This window comes from Triturus cristatus, chromosome 11 (assembly GCF_964204655.1).
Source record: "Triturus cristatus chromosome 11, aTriCri1.1, whole genome shotgun sequence".
Taxonomy (NCBI): Eukaryota; Metazoa; Chordata; class Amphibia; order Caudata; family Salamandridae; genus Triturus; species Triturus cristatus.
This window is the reverse complement of record NC_140594.1, coordinates 646,486,294-646,505,310: the sequence shown is the minus strand read 5'-3', so window position 1 is coordinate 646,505,310 and position 19,017 is coordinate 646,486,294. Positions and strand designations below refer to the sequence as shown.

Below are 19,017 nucleotides of genomic sequence, written 5' to 3'. Positions count from 1 at the left end.
ATATATATACTATATATATATACTGGGTTTTCGGTTTGAATATCATATAGACGTTTTGAGGCTGGGTTTTCGGTTTGCATGTCATATATCTCTTTTGAAGGTATTTTATACAGAGTCACTGTGGCCTAATGGTTAAGGTTTGAGATTTGTTTCTGTTCTGTTAGATCTCTTTTTAAGTATGTACTACCCCACGGAGTGAAAACTCCTCTCTCTATATATATATATGCTGGGTTTTCGGTTTGAATATCATATAGAAGTTTTGAGGGTGTTCTCCAGAGAGTCACTGTGGCCAAGAGAGTCAATGTGGCCTAATGGTTAGGGTCCGAAACTGTTAAGGGAGAGGAGTTGGCCTAACGGCTAGGGTGCTCAACCTCAGACCTGAGGAAGTGTGTTTGAGTCTCAGTAGAGACACTGAACATCTTGTGATTCTGGACAAATCACTTAACCTCCCTGTGCCTAACAAAAAATGAGCATATGTCCTCATGTAACATAAGTGGTGCTATGTAAAGCACTCTGATACCTGATTGGATTCAGGTCAAGTTTGGGTGGTTAGGGTCTGAATCTCTTAGTCTCAAGGTTAAGTGTTCAATTCCCAATCGTTATGTTAGATGTATTTTTAAGTATGTATTGCCCCACAGAGAAAAAACTTCTCTAAATATATATGCTGGGTTTTCGGTCTGCATGTCATATATCTGTTTTGAAGCTATTTTGCACAGAGTCACTGTGGCCTAAAGGTTAAGGTCTGGGACTCTTACTCTTAAGGTTATGGTTCAATTCCCATTGTTTCTGTTTTGTTAGATCTCTTTTTAAGGATGTATTACCCCACAGAGAAAAATACTCCTCTCTAGCTTTATGCTGGTTTTTCGGTTTGAATATTGTATATTAGTTTTGAGAGTGTTTTACAGGAAATTCACTGTGGCCTAATGGTTAGGGGCTGATACTCTTACTCTCAAAGTTAAATGTTCATTTCCCAATGTTTTTGTTCTGTTAGATCTCTTTTTAAGTATGTATTATCCCCCCAGAGAAAAAAGTCCTCTCTCTATATATATATGCTGGGTTTTCGGTTTGAATATCATATCTATGTTTTGAGGGTGTTTCTCAAAGAATTGCTGTGGCCTAATGGATAGGGTCTGAGACTCTTACTCGCAAGGTTAAGCGTTCAGTTACAAATCTTTTTGCTGTGTTAGATCTCTTTTTAAGTATGTATTACCACACAGAGAAAAAAATCCTCTCATAATATAGGCTGGGTTTTCGGTTTGCATGTCATATATCTGTTTTGAAGGAATTTTATACTGAGTCACTGTGGCCGAATGGTTAAGGTCCGAGACCTTTACTCTCAACATTATGTGTTTAATTCTATTTGTTTCTGTTAGACCTCTTTTTAAGTATGTATTACCCCACAGAGAAAAAACTCCTCTCAATATATATGCTGGGTTTTCGGTTTGCATGTCTTATATCTGTTTTGAAGGTATGTTATACAGTGTCACTGTGCACTAATGGTTAAGATGTGAGACTCTTACTCTCAAGGTTATGGTTCAATTCCAATTGTTTCTCTTCTGTTAAATCTATTTTTAACCCCATGGGTGCTCAGGACAGCTCCGGGCCGTCATGATTCATGGTAGTCGTGTGCTCATGACGGCCGGGAGCCATCTGACCATTGCCGCTCCGCCCACGCGTGGCTAATTCCCCGTCTGTGCGTGCAAATTAATTAGTGGGCGGAGTTCGGACGGCTCCCGGCCGTCATGAACACACGCCCACCGTGATTCATGACGGCCGGGAGCCGTCCTAAGTACCTGAGCGCCACGCCTAGCCCCGCCCCCCCTCGCACCGCGGCAGTATTTGCCACGCGGCGAAGGGGTGAAGTATGTATTACCCCACAGAGAAAAAATCTCCTTTCTATATATATGCTGGGTTTTCGGTTTGAATATTGTATATTAGTTTTGAGGGTGTTTTACAGGTGATTCACTGTGGCCTAATGGTAAGGGGCTGATACTCTTACTCTCAAGATTAAATGTTCATTTCCCAAAGTTTTTGTTCTGCTAGATCTCTTTTTAAGTATGTATTACCCCACAGAGATAAAACTCCTCTATATATATATATATATGCTGGGTTTTCGGTTTGAATATCATATAGAAATTTTGAGGGTGTTCTCCAGCGTTTCACCGTGGCCTAATGGTGAGGGTCTGAGTCTCTTACTCTCAAGGTTAAGTGTTCAATTTTCAATGTTTCAGTTCTGTTAGATCTCTTTTTAAGTATGTATTACCCCACAGAGAAAAACTCCTCTCAATATATATGCTGGGTTTTCGGTTTGTATGTCATGTATCTGTTTAGAAGGTAGTTTAGCTGGAGTCACTGTGGCCTAAAGGTTAAGGTCTGAGACTCTTACTCTTAAGGTTATGGTTCAATTGTTTCTGTTCTGTTATACATCTTTTTAAGGATTTATTACCCCACAGAGAAAAAAACTCCTCTCTATATATATGCTGGGTTTTCGGTTTAAATATCGTATATTAGTTTTAAGGGTGTTTTACGCGAGATTTACTCTGGCCTAATAGTTAGGGTCTGACACTCTTACTCTCAAGGTTAGGTGTTCATTTCCCAAAGTTTTTGTTCTGTTAGATCTCTTTTTAATTATGTATTACCCCACAGAGAAAAAACTCCTATCTATATATATATATGGTGGGTTTTCGGTTTGAATATCATTTCTAAGTTTTGAGGGGGATTTCTAGAGAATCACTGTGGCCTAATGGTTAGGGTCTGAGACTCTTACTCTAAAGGTTAGGGGTTCAATTATCAATGTTTTTGTTCTGTTAGATCTCTTTTTAAGTATGTATTACCTCACAGAGAAAAAACTCCTCTCTATATATATATGCTGGGTTTTCGGTTTGAATATCTTCTAATTGTTTTGAGGGTACTCTCCAGAGAGTCACCGTGGCCTCATGGTTAAGGTCTGAGACTCTTATTCTCGACGTTAAGTGTTCAGTTCCCAATGTTTTTGTTCTGTTAGATCTCTTTTTAAGTATGTATTACCCCACAGAGTAAAAACTCTTCTCTATGTATATATGCTGGGTTTTTGGTTTGAATGTCATATAGACGTTTTGAGGATCCTTTCCAGAGAGTCACTGTGGCGTAATGGTTAGGGTTGGAGATTCTTAGTGTCAAGGTTAGGTGTTCAACTCCCTATGTTTTTGTTCTGTTAGATCTATTTTTAAGTATGTACTACACCACAGATAAAATACTCCTCTCCCTATATAAATATGCTGGGTTTTCGGTTTGAATATCATATAGAAGTTTTGAGGCTGGGTTTTCGATTTGCATGTCATATACCTCTTTTGAAGGTATTGTAAACAGAGTCACTGTGGTCTAATGGTTAAGGTCTGAGACTCTTACTCTTAAGGTTATTTGTTCAATTTCCATTGTTTCTGTTATGTTAGATCTGTTTTTAAGTATGTATTACCCCACAGAGAAAAAAGTCCTCTCTATATATAGGCTGGGTTTTCAGTTTGAATATCATAGAGAAATTTTGAGGGTGTTCTGCAGAGAGTCACTGTGGCCTTGTGATTAGGGTCTGAGGCTTTTGCTCTCAAGGTTAAGCATTCAATTCCTAATATTTCTGGTCTGTTGGGTCTCTTTTTAAATATGTAGTACCCCACAGAGAAAAAACTCCTCTCTCTCTCTATATATATATATGCTGGGTTTTCGGTTTGCATAATATATATAAGTTTTGAGGGTGTACTACAGAGAGTCACTGTGGCCTAATGGTTAGTGTCTTAGTCTCAAGGTTAAGTGTTCATTTATCATTGTTTTTGTTCTGTTAGATCTCTTTTTAGGTATGTATTACACCACAGAGAAAAAACTCATCTCTATATATATGCTGGGTTTTCGATTTGAATATCATATGTAAGTTTTGAGGGTGTGCTTTGGAGGTTTACTGTGGTCTAATGGTTAGGGTCTGAGACTTTTACTCTCAAGGTTAAGTGTTTAATTCCCAATGTTTCTGTGGTGATGAATCTCTTTTTAAGTATGTACTACCCCACAGAGAAAAAACTCCACTCATAATATAGGCTGGTTTTCGGTTTGCATGTCATATATCTGTTTTGAAGGTACTTTGTGCAGAGTCACTGTGGCTTAATGGTTAAGGTCTGAGGCTCTTACTCTCAAAGTTAAGTGTTCAATTTCCAATGTTTTTGTTCTGTTAGATCTCTTTTTAAGTATGTATTGCCCCACAGAGTAAAAACTCTTTTCTATGTATATATGCTGGATTTTCGGTTTGAATATCATATAGAAGTTTTGAGGGTATTCGCCAGAGAGGCAGTGTGGCCTAATGGTTAAGTTCTGAGACTCTTACTCTTAAGGTTATGGTTCAATTCCCATTGTTTCTGTTTTGTTAGATCTCTTTTTAAGGATGTATTACCCAACAGAGAAAAAAACTCCTCTCTATATATAAGCTGGGTTTTCGGTTTGAATATTGTTTATTAGTTTTGAGGGTACTTTACAGGCGATTCACTGTGGTCTAATGGTTAGGGGCTGATACACTTACTTACTGTAAAGGTTAAATGTTCATTTCCCAATGTTTTTGTTCTGCTAGATCTCTTTTTAAGTATGTATTACCCCACAGAGAAAAAACTCCTATCTATATATATATATGCTGGGTTTTCGGTGTGAATGTCATATCTAAGGTTTGAGGGTGCTTTCCAGAGAATCACTGAGGCATAATGGTTAGGGTCTGAGACTCTTACTCTAAAGGTTAAGTGTTCAATTGCCAATGGTTTTGTTCTGTTAGATCTGTTTTTAAGTATGTATTACCCCACAGAGATAAAACTCCTCTCTATATATATATGCTGGGTTTTCGGTTTGAATATCATATAGAAGTTTTGAGGGCACTCTCCAGAGATTCACCGTGGCCTAATGGTTAGGGCCTGCGTCTCTTACTCTCAAGGTTAAGTGTTCAATTTCCAATTTTTCTGTTCTGTTAGATCTCTTTTTAAGTATGTTTTACCCTACAGAGAAAAAACTCCTCTCAATATATATGCTGTGTTTTCGGTTTGTATGTCATGTATCTGTTTTGAAGGTAGTTTAGCCAGAGTCACTGTGGCCTAAAGGTTAAGGTATGAGACTCTTAAGGTTATGGTTCAAATCCCATAGTTGCTGTTCTGTTAAATCTCTTTTTAAGTATGTATTACCCCACAGAGAAAAAACTCCTCTCTATGTATAGGCTGGGTTTTCGGTTTGAATATCATATAGAGGTTTTGAGTGTGGGTTGCAGAGAGTAACTGTGGCCTAGTGGTTAGGGTCTGAAGCTCTTGCTCTCAAGGTTAAGCATTCAATTCCTAATGTTTCTGTTCGACCTCTTTTTAAATATGTATTACCCCACAGAGAAAAAACTCCTCTCTCTCTCTCTCTCTCTATATATATATATATATATATATATATATATATATATATATATATACTGGGTTTCCGGTTTGAATAATATATATAGGTTTTGAGGACACTCTAAGTTAGTCACTGTGGCCTAATGGTTAGTGTCTGAGACTCTTACTCTCAAGGTTAAGTGTTAAATTCCCAATGTTTTTGTTATGTTAGATCTCTTTTTAAGTATGTATTATCCCACAGAGAAAAAACTCCTCTCTATATATATATGCTGGGTTTTCGGTTTGAATATCATATAGAGGTTTTGAGGGTGCTCTTAGGAAATTCACTGTGGCCTAATGGTTAGGGTCTGACACTCTTACTCTCAAGATTAAGTGTTCATTTCCCATTGTTTTTGTTCTGTTAGATCTCTTTTTAGGTATGTATTACCCCACAGAGAAAAAACTCCTCTATATATATATATGCTGGGTTTTCGATTTGAATATCATATGTAATTTTTGAGGGTGTCTTTAGGAGATTTACTGTGGCCTAATGGTTAGTGTCTGAGACTTTTTCTCTCAAGCTTAAGTGTTCAATTCCCAATGTTTCTGTTGGGTTGGATCTCTTTTTAAGTATGTACTACCCCACAGAGAAAAAACTCCACTCATAATATAGGCTGGTTTTCGGTTTGTATGTCATATATCTGTTTTGAAGGTACTTTGTACAGAGTCCCTGTGGCCTAATGGTTAAGGTCTGAGACTCGTACTCTCACGGTTAAGTGTTCAATTCCCAATGTTTTTGTTCTGTTAGATCTCTTTTTAAGTATGTATTACCCCACAGAGTAAAAACTCCTTTCTATGTATATATGCTGGATTTTCGGTTTGAATGTCATATAGAAGTTTTGAGGGTGTTCTCTAGAGAGTCACTGAGGCCTAATGGTTAGGGTCTGAGACTCTTAGTGTCAAGGTTAAGTGTTCAATTCCCAAACTTTATGTTTTGTTAGATCTCTTTTTAAGTATGTACTACCCCACAGATAAAAAAACTCCTTTCTATATATGTATGCTGGGTTTTCGGTTTGAATATCATATAGAAGTTTTGAGGCTGGGTTTTCGGTTTGCATGTCATATATCTCTTTTGAAGGTATTTTATACAGAGTCACTGTGGCCTAATGGTTAAGGTTTGAGATTTGTTTCTGTTCTGTTAGATCTCTTTTTAAGTATGTACTACCCCACAGAGTGAAAACTCCTCTCTCTCTCTATATATAGAAGTTTGGAGGGTGTTCTCCAGAGAGTGACTGTGGCTAAGAGAGTCAATGTGGCCTAATGGTTAGGGTCCGAAACTCTTAAGGGAGAGGAGTTGGCCTAACGGCTAGGGCGCTCAACCTCAGACCTGAGGAAGTGGGTTTGAGTCTCAGTAGAGACACTGAACATCCTGCGATTCTAGGAAAATCACTTAACCTCCCTGTGCCTAACAAAAAATGAGCATATGTCCTCATGTAACATAAGTGGTGCTATGTAAAGCACTCTGATACCTGATTGGATTCAGGTCAAGTTTGCACTATATAAAACTCTGGTAAAAAGAAAAAAAAATTACTGATATTTACATTATTCTATGTTTTAACATGTATATAAGTGACTGCATAAATAAGTACATCTTTTATCATAACTATTTATCTACAATTGCTTCACTATTAAATTACAAAAAAATGATAAATAAATAAAATGTATTTTAAGTATAACATCACTTGAAAGCTGGATTTTATTTGATGCATCTTTAATCTACATATACTTACTTCTTTAATGCATCTAAATACCTTCCATGTATTTATGGATCTATATATTTATTACTTTTCTTCGAATTCAGCATGTCCAATGCACTACCCTATTCCTCACCCTGTACCTCTCTCAATATATCCTCTAACTCTGCTTTCTCATTCATCTCAAACCCCATACCACTACTATGATACCCAAAATAACCCTTTCTAAACTCTTCCCTACTCTACCCTTCCTTTCATCATCTCATACCTCTTTTACTATTACGATCCTCAAAACAAGACTTTACAAAGCCTTCCCTCTGACTCTTCCCCCTCCATACCCCTTTTAATCATCTCAAGCCTCTTCCTACTGCTATGACCTCCAAAACAAAACAAAAAGGTCTAAATCCTTTCCTCTTCTATCCCTCCACTATCCTTTTCAATCCAAATAACAGACTAACATGTGGACCTCTAAAATTAATTTCACATTTCACTATACTAATTCACCACTAATCCTTTCTGGGTTCCGAAGTACCTTTGGCGCCTCGTCAGGGGTAGTAAGCGCTATATACATGCAATTACAAAACAGTACGATACAGTAGTATATACAGAGTGAGCTTCTTCCAGTGGGGTAATGAATGTACGGATGCGTTATGTTTGAAGCAATACTTTTTGTGCATGCTCGTCGGGAAGTAATGATTTTAACTACTCGAACATCAATACATTTCAATATTTCTCTCTCTTTTATAACACATTCCCATATACAAAGTATATCTTTGTTTTTGTCTTCCGCTCCACCCGTCACGTCAGTTCCTTAGCGCGATAGACGAGGTGCGACTGTTAATCGATTTAATAGTGCTATAATCTAAAAAAAATCAGAAGGTATCTCACCAATATACAAAATACCGTAAACAAGAAGCTTCTGCAACACTGGTAAGAGGAGTCATACCAATAAAGTATTTTTTTATACTGACCTCCGCCTTGGAGGTGTTTAGATCTTAAGCTCTATTAACAGTGCAGGAATTAAAAAAACACAGACACAGGAACAACCCTAAGGAGAATTGCAGGCTGCCGCCTCAGGCAGCTTGGTTGAGCCGTGGAAGGAGTTTCCGCGTTTTTGGGGCCGCCCCCACTACGGAGTTGGGAAGATGGTGGGCGGGTTCTTGACGGGGCGGACTTTGCACATGGGGCGGGCATAAGCAGCGTGTTCTTGGGGCCGGGCTGACGTGTCTCTCCGGGATTGGCCTCTTCCTTCACCCATATACCCTGAGCAGGCCGCGGCCCTGCTTTCCAGCACGCTCAGCTTTTCCGAGCGGCAGTGGAGCCCGGCCGAAGTGAGTACAGAACCCTGGGAAAATCAAGGGCTTAAGGTTTCCTCTCTGAAGGTCTTGGGCCGGCGGGTGGGTGGTATAGCGGACTCTTCGGATAGAAAGAAGCGAAGGTCACGCCTCCCCTCAGCGAAAAGACTGACGGGAAAGGCTATGATCTCCCTTCCGTTAGAGCACAAGTGAGGGGGTTCGTATGGAAATCTTTATAGTTAACACAGGTTAGGGGAAGGCAGCGATGATATTGGGGTGGGTAAAGTAATGACAGTGAAAGCCCCTGACATACGCGTCTGTGATCAGGGTGTCGTGGGAAGAAAGACTCCATATGTGTCTCCGAAAGATGTGTATGTGGCACTGTATGAATATGTAAACCTAGGGAAGCGGGCTGGAAGGAATTATAATTTCGTCAAGTGGGGATATTTGGTACTCTGATATGTTTACCCCACAAGTTAACCTTCTCCCGCTGCCCGTGCAGGGATGGGACAGCAGGCCACGAAGGCTGCCACATCCCCGGAGTCACTCAGTTGAGTGAGGGGTGTAGCTGTTCCTAACTAGCCCCCGCCTCCTTACCCGAATGGTTGTGCCTTCGTCTCTAAAGGCAGAGTGCTGGTGTTGCAGATGACACTACCTCCGTCTAATCCAGAAACGCACGTTGCGAATGGCCTTCCTCAGACTGAGACAACTGCACCCCCACCCAAACCTAGGTGACCGATCACTACTCCATGAAGGCTACGAGTGTTAGTTCCTTTCTCCACGAATGTCGTTCACAAATAGCGTTATAGGGGCATTTGATCTGCTGCTGAAGACAGCACCGTTCTATTAAGTTGAAGCCGGGGTGTCCATTTCGACCCTTCATTCACAAGCGTTTGATGATGTATCAGAGTTCTTTTACCTCCTGCCCACAGAAACTGCATCACACGTAGATAGAGCCTTTTTTACGTACAATGCTTGGAAGCTCACTCCTCATCCTCCATAGAAGCAGTCTTTGGTGCACTCTAGCTGCTCTCAAGACTTGTACTAAATCACGATCTCTGGAAGAGTGCAAGTTTACTCCCCTAGAGGGCCGACCCTGTGCTATTTTTTTAACTCTTGGTAGGTTAGTGTCTTCTCTTGCTCACGTCAGTCTTCAATTACCGTCCCGGAAGTTTTTTTTTTTTTTTTTGTCGAGATGTGGCTACAATTCCGATTGTGACCGGGAGACGGCTCTTCCCTTTTCCGCATTATCTGACCATAGAGAAATTATAATCGCGACTCCTTCTGCGTGTGCCATGGTTCTTTTTCTTCAGAATGAACGCTTAATGCTTATTAAATGCATAACGAAGCTCAATGTAAAATTACTGGGCTTTTATGATAAACCGTCTGTTCGTCACCACTAGGGGCACTAACCCCACCATGCCTCAACAAACCCTCAGTTTGCAATCCCCGCTGGAGAGAATTACCGGGAGCCAGCTGCATTTCTCATACCCCGACGAATCCCAGAACAGTAATTGCATTTCATAAGTCGACATCCTTCTTTCCTGTGCAATGCAGCCGCTTTGTATAATAGGGTGACTTCCAAATGGCTGCACACCAACAAGTGTGCGTATTAAAAAGTTATTAGAAGTTTGAACTGACATGGGTTTGGAAGTGGTGACGTTGGCAAAACCACGGAGGAGGGATTGGGAAGAGGGAGGATCGTTTCTTAATATGACTCCCTCGCCCCGCCTTCATTTAGCTGGTTTTGCTTTTCGTTAGCCTCTACAATCGAACACTTTATTCGTCTACAGAGCCGTATTTTCATTAATACACCTTTTATGCTATTGAGTTTTTTTTAACAAGGAGGTGTTATTACGTCCTTCTAACTGCAATCGTTCGTTGTGTAGTGTGGCGTGAAAGGCAGTTCTGGTTGCTTGTGGTTTCTTACTAACTGAAACCGCAAGAAAAGTGGATATTCGTTCCTTTCTCTAGGTTAGGGTAGAGGAGGACTCTACACCTGTTCTTTGCCTCCTGAAGCCTGTGAGACATGCCTTTGGCTGGTTTCTGGTGCAGATGGTGGTAGACCAGCGGCGTAACTAAATTAATGAGCCCCCCCCCCTGCAGAATGTAGAGAGGTCCCGGAGTCTCCCATATATCCGCAGATTCATTTGCCTTAGGCTAAATAAGAACCCACTTCAAAGGTTGAGTGGCCCTTCCTGTGCCGCCAGGTCTTGCATTGTACCCCCGTTTTAGACCCTGGGATTTCATAACGCCTAGGTTTTTAAATAGTTCTCAGAGGAAAACATTTGAAGTTGTGTAATGCACTCTGTTATTGCGCAGCATTTTCAGGGGGATATTAATCACTGGCCCTTGTTCCTTTCTAATAGGAAGGTAACTTGAATGTTATTCATATTAGTCTACAGCGATCTCTGTTTACTGAGTTTATCAGCTGACCATTTATATTTTTTCAGATCCTTAAGTTTTATGCTGGAGTCTCGCTGAAGGGTTTCTGTGTGCCCTACTATTGAACCGACCTGAAAATCACATATATATTTTAAGCTTTCTGCTAGTATTTCTGCAGCCGAGAAAATAGTATTTTTGAATTAGTACGTTGTCTTTTTTTGTTGTTGTAGCCATTATTGCCGTTACTAGATTTTAAAGGAAAAGGACTGGAGTAAACTGTCAAATTTGGCATAGGATGATTTGAGTTTGCAGTTGCCACAATATATGGTTTAGCTCTTATCCAGGTCAGTTTAAAAGCCTGCAATGCATTTCCCTGCGAGAATAGGGAGTTAGGCGTAGGTGTCATTTGTTGTGTACCTACTTTTTGTTAACAATTTCTTTCGGAAGATCTTTCTCGCAACCTATGGCGTTTTAATGGGTCTGAGGTGGTTTAGTCTATCTTCCACCACTTGCGTTTTTTTTGTTTCTTATTGTTTTTTCACAGCTTTGTTGAAGGATTCCGTGCTTTTCAGAGTAAAGTGTAGCACTTCCTCCTGTGGCACATGAGCAGGAATGTTAAACTGATTTTGCTGAAGATCACAGATGATATGAATACACGGTTGTATGTTCAATCCAAGTAAGTTTTCACTTTCAGTTAGGTATCCCAGATGTCCAAGCCCACTGTGAAACCTAATTAAAGTCAACATCTACTTGGATTGGAACAATAAAAGCCCATTCATAATATTTAAGATGGTATTGCCCTTCTGATTAATAGTTTTGCCCTGGTCAGTTAACCACCAGAGAGATTTTAACTTCCTTTAAAGCGGAAGAACTCTGAACGGTAGTTGTTGAAATTGCAACTGTCTTTATAAATTGTTCAGATTATTTTGCAGAAGAGACAAAGTGCTGCTACAACATTCAAAACTGTTGTACATGAATGTTTCATTTCCCTGATTATTGCACCGAATGGGCTGTTTATTCAGTGATGGTTGTTGGCACATAAGGCGCATGTCAGAAAACAGATAGGTTTGACAGCATACCCCAGAAGGATTTTATGAAGTCTTTGGTCATGCTCCGTGACTGACATTGCATGTTGCTGTGATATATTCTCTGCGCTGAATCTTCTAATTTAGAAAGGCTAAATATTTTCCACCTAGTTAGATTCCGACGATTGTTTTCTTGTAATTCTACTATTGTATTAATTGTGGCAGGCTGAAGTCTCAGCCATTTCATTAAGTCAATGTAAATAATTTAATGGAAAACTATTCTGAGTAGGTTGTGGATAGTGAATACATAGAATTGGCGTGCCAAATTGAAAGAGCACATAAAATGTGTGTGTGTGTTGAGGAATGGTCCCACTACAATCTGACCAATGATTGATGTGATTTAATGCATCTTTTAGAATATCTGTTGAATACTAAAATTGTTTTTGCACCTTTTTCTCCATCCTAGTCAATGAAAATAAATTGGAATTGGTTATTAAAGAGACCGCACATTTAAAAAATGGTTTGCAAATGTATTAAGCTAAGCAAATTTCCTCCTGGATAATTGACTACAATATTGTTACTTGTCCTTCCAGTGTGAATTTCTTGTCCTTTCCCCACCTGCATATCATGAGGATTCATGGTGACTGTTAATAGTAGATGCTATCTCTGGGTACTTCAAACTAGCCTGTCTTTCATTCTCCAACATACTGTGCATTTTGCTGCTTGTCTTGGGCATGCCCCTTTCTGCTGAGTCCGTGTCTTCAACTTTTCCCAGTAGTCCCCTGACTTGGCAACCTCCTCTGGTAAGTTAATGTTTTGTAGCTTTGTGGACCAAGTTAACTTTTTTGGTCGCACAATCTCACTTTATTAGGTTGTGTACATAAGGGCAAAGTTAATAGTAATGCAGGGAAGGCTGGTGCAATAGAAATTGTCTGGCTTGCTTAAAATCAACTAAATCTTGAAACGAAGCAGTAACTTTCTACAAGAGCCTTTTAAAAATGTTATACATATTGAATTACTATTACATGCATTTACCACTGCATGCATGTGATCTTGATTAAGACCACTGTATGACCTGACTTAAATAGTGTTTTAATACCCTATGTGGAGTGCTTACCTGCATAGGCAGCTTGTCACGCCGTGTAGGGTCCGTGGATCGATGGTTAGATATGTTTTGTGGTCCTATGTGAGTAGCGTTTCCATGTCATGCGTAATGATCAGAGGTGCTGTTGTGTTCCATAAATTTCTCTGATTGACCAGCAATATGTGACTTATTTCTTCATTTACTTCGACTCCTGTTCATTTGGTGATGGCTGGTGTCTCAGCTGGTACAGTATTGGTGATGGACTAGACTTGTTGCAGATGTTTTACATGAGTGTAATGGGGATAAGCTACATTTGCCGAATTCAGTGTTTTAGTGTAGGGTAGAAATGTGATGCATGAATTGACCATAAATGTATGTAAGTGCAGGTAAACCAAGAAGGATTGACCTATGGTTTGCCTGGTCTGTTTCTTTCCCATTTGTGAGTTGTTAGCTTAAAATTGATCTTGAAGGGATGATTCTTTCTGGGATCTATCCCGGGGATGTGAATGTTTTAGCTATGTTGGGAATAGCTGTGTTTTTAACTGTCTTCTAGAGTGTATACGCTTCTGTGAGCTTAAATTGTTTGTTGGTAGTGGATTCCAGAGCTTAGTGGCTTGTACTGAGAAATCCGTGCCCCAAATGGATTTCTTATTAGAAGGTGATTTATAAGTAGTGTAAGCCTTGAGCACAGTGTCCTGTTATGCTTGCAGTGTTTGCATTTACCTTGCAGGTACAATGTTCCTTTTCCTTGGAAGGCTCTGTGGACAGAGCACAGGGCACTGGACATTGTCATTTACCCTTTAGGTAGCCAGTGGAGTGATTGCAAGGCTGGGCTGGTATTTTTTCACTCGACATTTGAAGTGTTGAGCTTTAGACGGTTATTCTTCACCTCTATGTATGCTTAGTGTGGAAGCAATACTCAAGTTTTGAGATGTAGAGCTATTCCTGGCCATCAGTTTTTAGAACGATTTGGATGACATCTGCATAGTTATGACAGGTGAGGTTGGATTTAATTAATCGGGTATGGTAAGGTTGATGAGGCTTTGTTAATGCAGGTTTCTGCAGACCTTCTTTTGTCTAGTCTTCCGTCAGGAAGGGCTGTAACATGCCTGACAACTCATGGCACGTGGTTGGGTCTTAAGAAAAATGAATTCTTTATGAAATCTGAAAACTGTTTATCAAGCTCACGAGTTATGGCTGTTTGTAAACCAAGACAATTAACAATGAGGTAGGTTTTTCTTCATGCCCTTGTATTGTTGGAAACTACATTTGATCTTCGCTTCATCACTTGTGCTCCTGCTAACAAATTATTGATGAGCAAAGCAGGAATGTTAGTAGTTGTTACCGTCCTATTTTGGTGGCTCTTAATCTTTTCAAAGATTTGCCATTCCAAAATTCAGGAGAGTCACTGACCAAGTTCGACAGGTATACTTTTGATGAGTGGTTCAGCATCAAGGCAATCAGGAAGAGTAAAAATATTGATTTTCAAGTTGTTGATAGTCCCATTTCCTGGTGCCAAATATTAAAGTGCCTGAAATGGCTAAGAGACTTTGCGGTGTAGTAACTAAGTCCATTACCAGCCAATTAAGCCAGCACTGCCATGCTAACATCCAGAATTAAAATTGTTTTCTAATCACTTCTTTATTGGTTTTATATCATAAGTGACACAATAGTGATCACATGCCATTCAGTTATGACACATATTTGTTCCTCACGAAAACAAGCGGTTAATCAAAGTCACAAATGTGAGTGATGGGTGCATGGGATATCCCACTTAGTTTGCTTAAAAATACCCAAGGGTGGATTAGAGATGTGTAGGCTTGCATCCTGTGCACTGTTGTAAACACAATTACCTTTACCACTAGTAAGCCAGAGTGAGTCCTGAAGTTTACAGCTCGATTAATTGTAGGGTAGTAATATAGTACACGGTCCCCATTCAAAGTGCTGCAAATGTAGAGAACACTTCCATAAAGTGTTTTTTTTTTTTTTTTTTTCCTCTGCAAAGCCAAGCCACCATGATTAACCATGTTAAAGTGAAATTGGCTTGTCTTCTGAATTTCTAATTTTAATGCACGGACAGGTGTCAGTTTTTATTATTTTATATTTCACGCACTACTAGCATCCTTGCATACAGGCTTTATGTATTCTTCTCCTGAAACTGAACTAGTTCTTGTCTGCATGTTAAAACTGAAACACTGTCTACCCACTGAATTGCAAGACTAAACATGTTCATAATGTGTGCCAAAATGTTTTTGGTCCTCTTACACTTCAATGGTAAAAACTTGAATTCTTTTACTTCATTAGTTAGTTTAGCAAACTGATTGGCACTAGCATAGCCAGTGTCTGACTTGTTGTATTTGTTTAGGTCGGCTCAAGAGATTTGCTTGGAGTTCTTTTTAGTTATTCTTGCCCGTAGGCAGCCCATTGCATGGGTCTGATACTGTAGGTGGCCTGTGAGGGATTGGGCTACCTATGATCTCTAGAAGGTTATAAGATTGCCATGCTTGTGGCATTATTTTGAAGGTATTTCTGGAGCATTTGCTAAAGCAATCTCCTTCCCCAAACATTTCCAGGGAGTTAGTTGCCCGTCCCTCAAGATATCCGTGTTATATGTAAATGGTAATCCTGTTCCAATTACAAAATTGGGTGGCCATTTTGTAAATGACTGTATTTTTGCTCCACAGGCAACTACATGTTTCAGTTGGAACACATGTGCTCACATCGCCCATAAAAAAATAAAATAAAAAAAAATCTTTTAATGTAACTACAGACATTGTCTCTACGATGACTTCTTTTACCACAAAATTATACATTGAAGTGTCATTCCAACCATGGGTAATGAGTCCGTTGTTAAACTGTACATGGCTTATTCCTCTTCACCTCTTCCCTACCCACCCGTCTCATTCATCTGTATCTTATTAACTCCCGCTCCTGTCTTGGTCATTCAATTGGTCTGCATATCATCCCCGATATTCGTTCCATTTCCCCTCCGATTTTTGTTCATTTTTGTGGGCAACCTTTACTCTTGTATACTGCTCTCTTCAAGCGTACTGCAGTCCATATCTGCCCTAATTTCATTCGTCTGGGTCGACTTCCCTCCACCTCTGAGCAAAATAGCGCTTAGCTACCATGAATCCCAATGTCACCCAAAGGTGTTAACTGTTGGTTAGATCCGACTCTTTCCATATGTTCAGAAGACACCACTTTGGCGATTTAATTGCCACTATATTATACTCTTCTCTCATACTTGTCAGTAGTGCCCCCAATATTCTTGGAGCAATTGACAACTCCGAATTGTGTGGAGGAATGTGCCGTCTTGTTCACACCCTCTAGAGCATAGTGGTGAAACAGCTCTCCACATCTTCGCCAGGGTAGTGCATGCAAAGTAGGCTCTGTGTAGAATCTTTAGCTGTACCAGAAGAAAGCGCAGGCGTATGGCCACCTCTTTAGGGAGGCAATTGCCTCTAGCCATTCCTAAAGAAGCTCTATATTTCTCCCCCGCCCCCCCCCTCCCAGCGGGCTCGAAGGACTGATAAACGTTCCGGGGCATTATTCGTAATTTTCCAATACACTAGGGAGATTACTTTCTTGTCTAAGTAATCGTCTAGAAAACTGTCTTTCAATTGGGAAGACTCTGGTATTTATGTTCTTTTCGGTAGCACTGCTCTCGGCACATGGCTGATTAAGAGGTAACAAAAGGTCTCTGACTGCACCAGCTGATATTCAGAGTTGTAAATTCTTTTGTCTCCTCCCTCCCATAGATCACCCACCCTCGAGATTCTGATCCTATCCCATTTGTCAAACTCCCTCTGCTGCACCAATCAACCCAACTTTGTGGAATCTCACAATGAGGTCACGTGTGTAACTTTCACCTGCCAAAGCTCTTGTTGTATCTTGCCATACCTGCAGTGTGGTCTGTCACCTCAAGGAATGAGCCTGCCCTTCTCCCACCATAGATTACTCTGAAGTAACCTCCTGATTGCATATTGCAGCGATCCATTCTATAGGCTGGATCATCACAGGGTCATTGGGACAAGCACTCGCGGAAAGAAGCCGCTTTGAGAGCTAAAGTGCGGTACGTACTAAGGTGTCTTTTCCTTGCAACACTCCGTGAGCATAGCCCTTTCACGAGCAGCCTCAACCAGGTATGAAGATCAAATAAAGACCAGACGAGGCAACCAAGGAAACGGCGATCAGAACAACATCATCTGGCAAGGCCAAACAAAATCAGACGGGCTCCCCAACCCTTGAGGGAAAAGGATGTTGCCACGGTTGACCCTGAGCATATGAGAAAAGGGGGGAAAATAGAGCCAACTATTAACATTCAATTGGATCATTTGGACCCCAAGTCTTCGCCAAGGGCAGAGGGCCATAGGAGCAACATGCCTATAGAGCTGCCTGGTAGCACTAAAATACCAAATCAGGCCAGCAGATTGCATAAAGATTATCTGGGCAACTCTACTATACTTGCGCAGGGCAAGGGAGGCGAAGCGCCAATTAGCCGTGGTGCAAAGAGTCAAAAAAGCCCTAGAATACTGAACACGTCGACTTCCACACTGATGCACAAAGTAACGAAGGAGGCAACCCTCGGACCCTTGGCAGGAATTGTCCCAGTGGACTGTATGCCAGGGCCGGAGACACTATCCGAACCTCCTGAGGTCCTCTCTCATGGAGCTACAACTTCCACGCTCTTCTATTCGGAGTACAAGTCCAAAGGAAGTTGCGACATATTAAACCGCGGAAACATCATGAAACTGATATAAGCTATAGGCCTGTCAAATGCTGTAACATCACAAGACATCACCTCGATAGAATTTATTGCACCAGCACAGGGTCAAATAAATGAAACCACGAAGGTCTCCTGGCGATCGGTTGAGGCAATGAACAAAATCTTAGGGCTCACGAAAACCTTCAAGCAGTGGGGAATTGCTATACTCCCCGGCAGGGAACCAGGCTACCCACATGTTCTGCAGGAAACCCGAGCCATTGAGCGCCCTAGCGCAGGACAAAGAGCGGTCTACTCTGTTCTGAGGAGTGCCCGGGATAAAAGTCCCATCTCCGACTCGAAAGAAAAAAAAGTAAGAGAGGGTCAACACATTCTAAACAGGGGACTGGAACAGGCCTGCACATAGTCATGGTTGGTGGGAACATTAAACTCAACCCGGCTGCTACGCCAACAAAACGACCTAATGGCTCAAGAAGCTTGCCCATTAAGGATCTGCTCATGGAACATAAATGAGCTATCGAACAAACTGGGGGATGATGCCATGACCACCTACCTACAGACATTTTGACATCGTATTGCTTCAAGAGACATGGCTCGCGGAGCCACAGCACCTTGAAGGGTTTAAAACTCGCCACACTCCAGCTTTGAAAACGAAATTCTCCGGACGAGGCAGCGGAGGCCTAGCCATTTAAATATCATCAAATAACGCAATTTCCTCATGGGACCTCGCAAGCTCTTTCCATTCTCTCCAGTCTGTGGGAATTTCTTTCAGTGCCTACAAAGGCCAGTACAGGACCATAATTTTATTGAATGTGTACATCCGCCCAAACTCTGCGTCCAGGCAAACCCTCTCAGACGAGGTGATAGCGACGGTGCTGGGAATGAGATCTGGATCCTCGGACGCAGATATTATAATATCTGGAGACTTCAACATGTGGCTAATGTCTGACCTACAAAAAAACGAGGTAATCAAATCGCAGGAATGCGACTGGGCCATACCACCGCAGGACCATCCCGGATGGACCCGAAGGGCCGCACCTTACAAGGAAATTTACAACATCTTGGCCTTAGAGCCCTTAACGGGCGTTTTTTTCCTGACAAGCCACCTGGCCTTTCATTTTTATCAAAAACAGTTGCATCCTTAATTGACTATACTTTCGTCAGCCTTCCCCTCTTGGATCAAATTTCCGGCTTCGGGCTTGGCAACAGACTCTAAAGCGACCACAGCCCTCAAGAAATACTGCTTAGCACTAGGCTGGTACAACATGCTAAGGCAGGGGCACAATCTTTTGAAAGCTTTACGATCAATTTAAAACTAAGTGCTCGGTCAAAAACCTAAAGCAGGTAGCAATGGAGGCAAAATACATGATTGAGAACACCAGCACAATAACTGAAGA

General features: G+C 40.9%; 1 protein-coding gene across 4 annotated transcripts in view; it reads left to right on the top strand.

Annotated features, from left to right (window-relative positions):
- Positions 1–8,293: 8,293 nt before the first annotated feature.
- The window catches only part of HDLBP (high density lipoprotein binding protein), a 933,925-nt gene continuing 923,201 nt past the window's right edge, over positions 8,294–19,017 (top strand). For all 4 annotated transcript variants that reach the window (XM_085634158.1, XM_085634156.1, XM_085634157.1 and 1 more), the window contains exon 1: positions 8,294–8,436. The gene's annotated coding sequence lies outside the window, so the exon portion shown is untranslated. The remainder of the gene's footprint in view (positions 8,437–19,017) is intronic.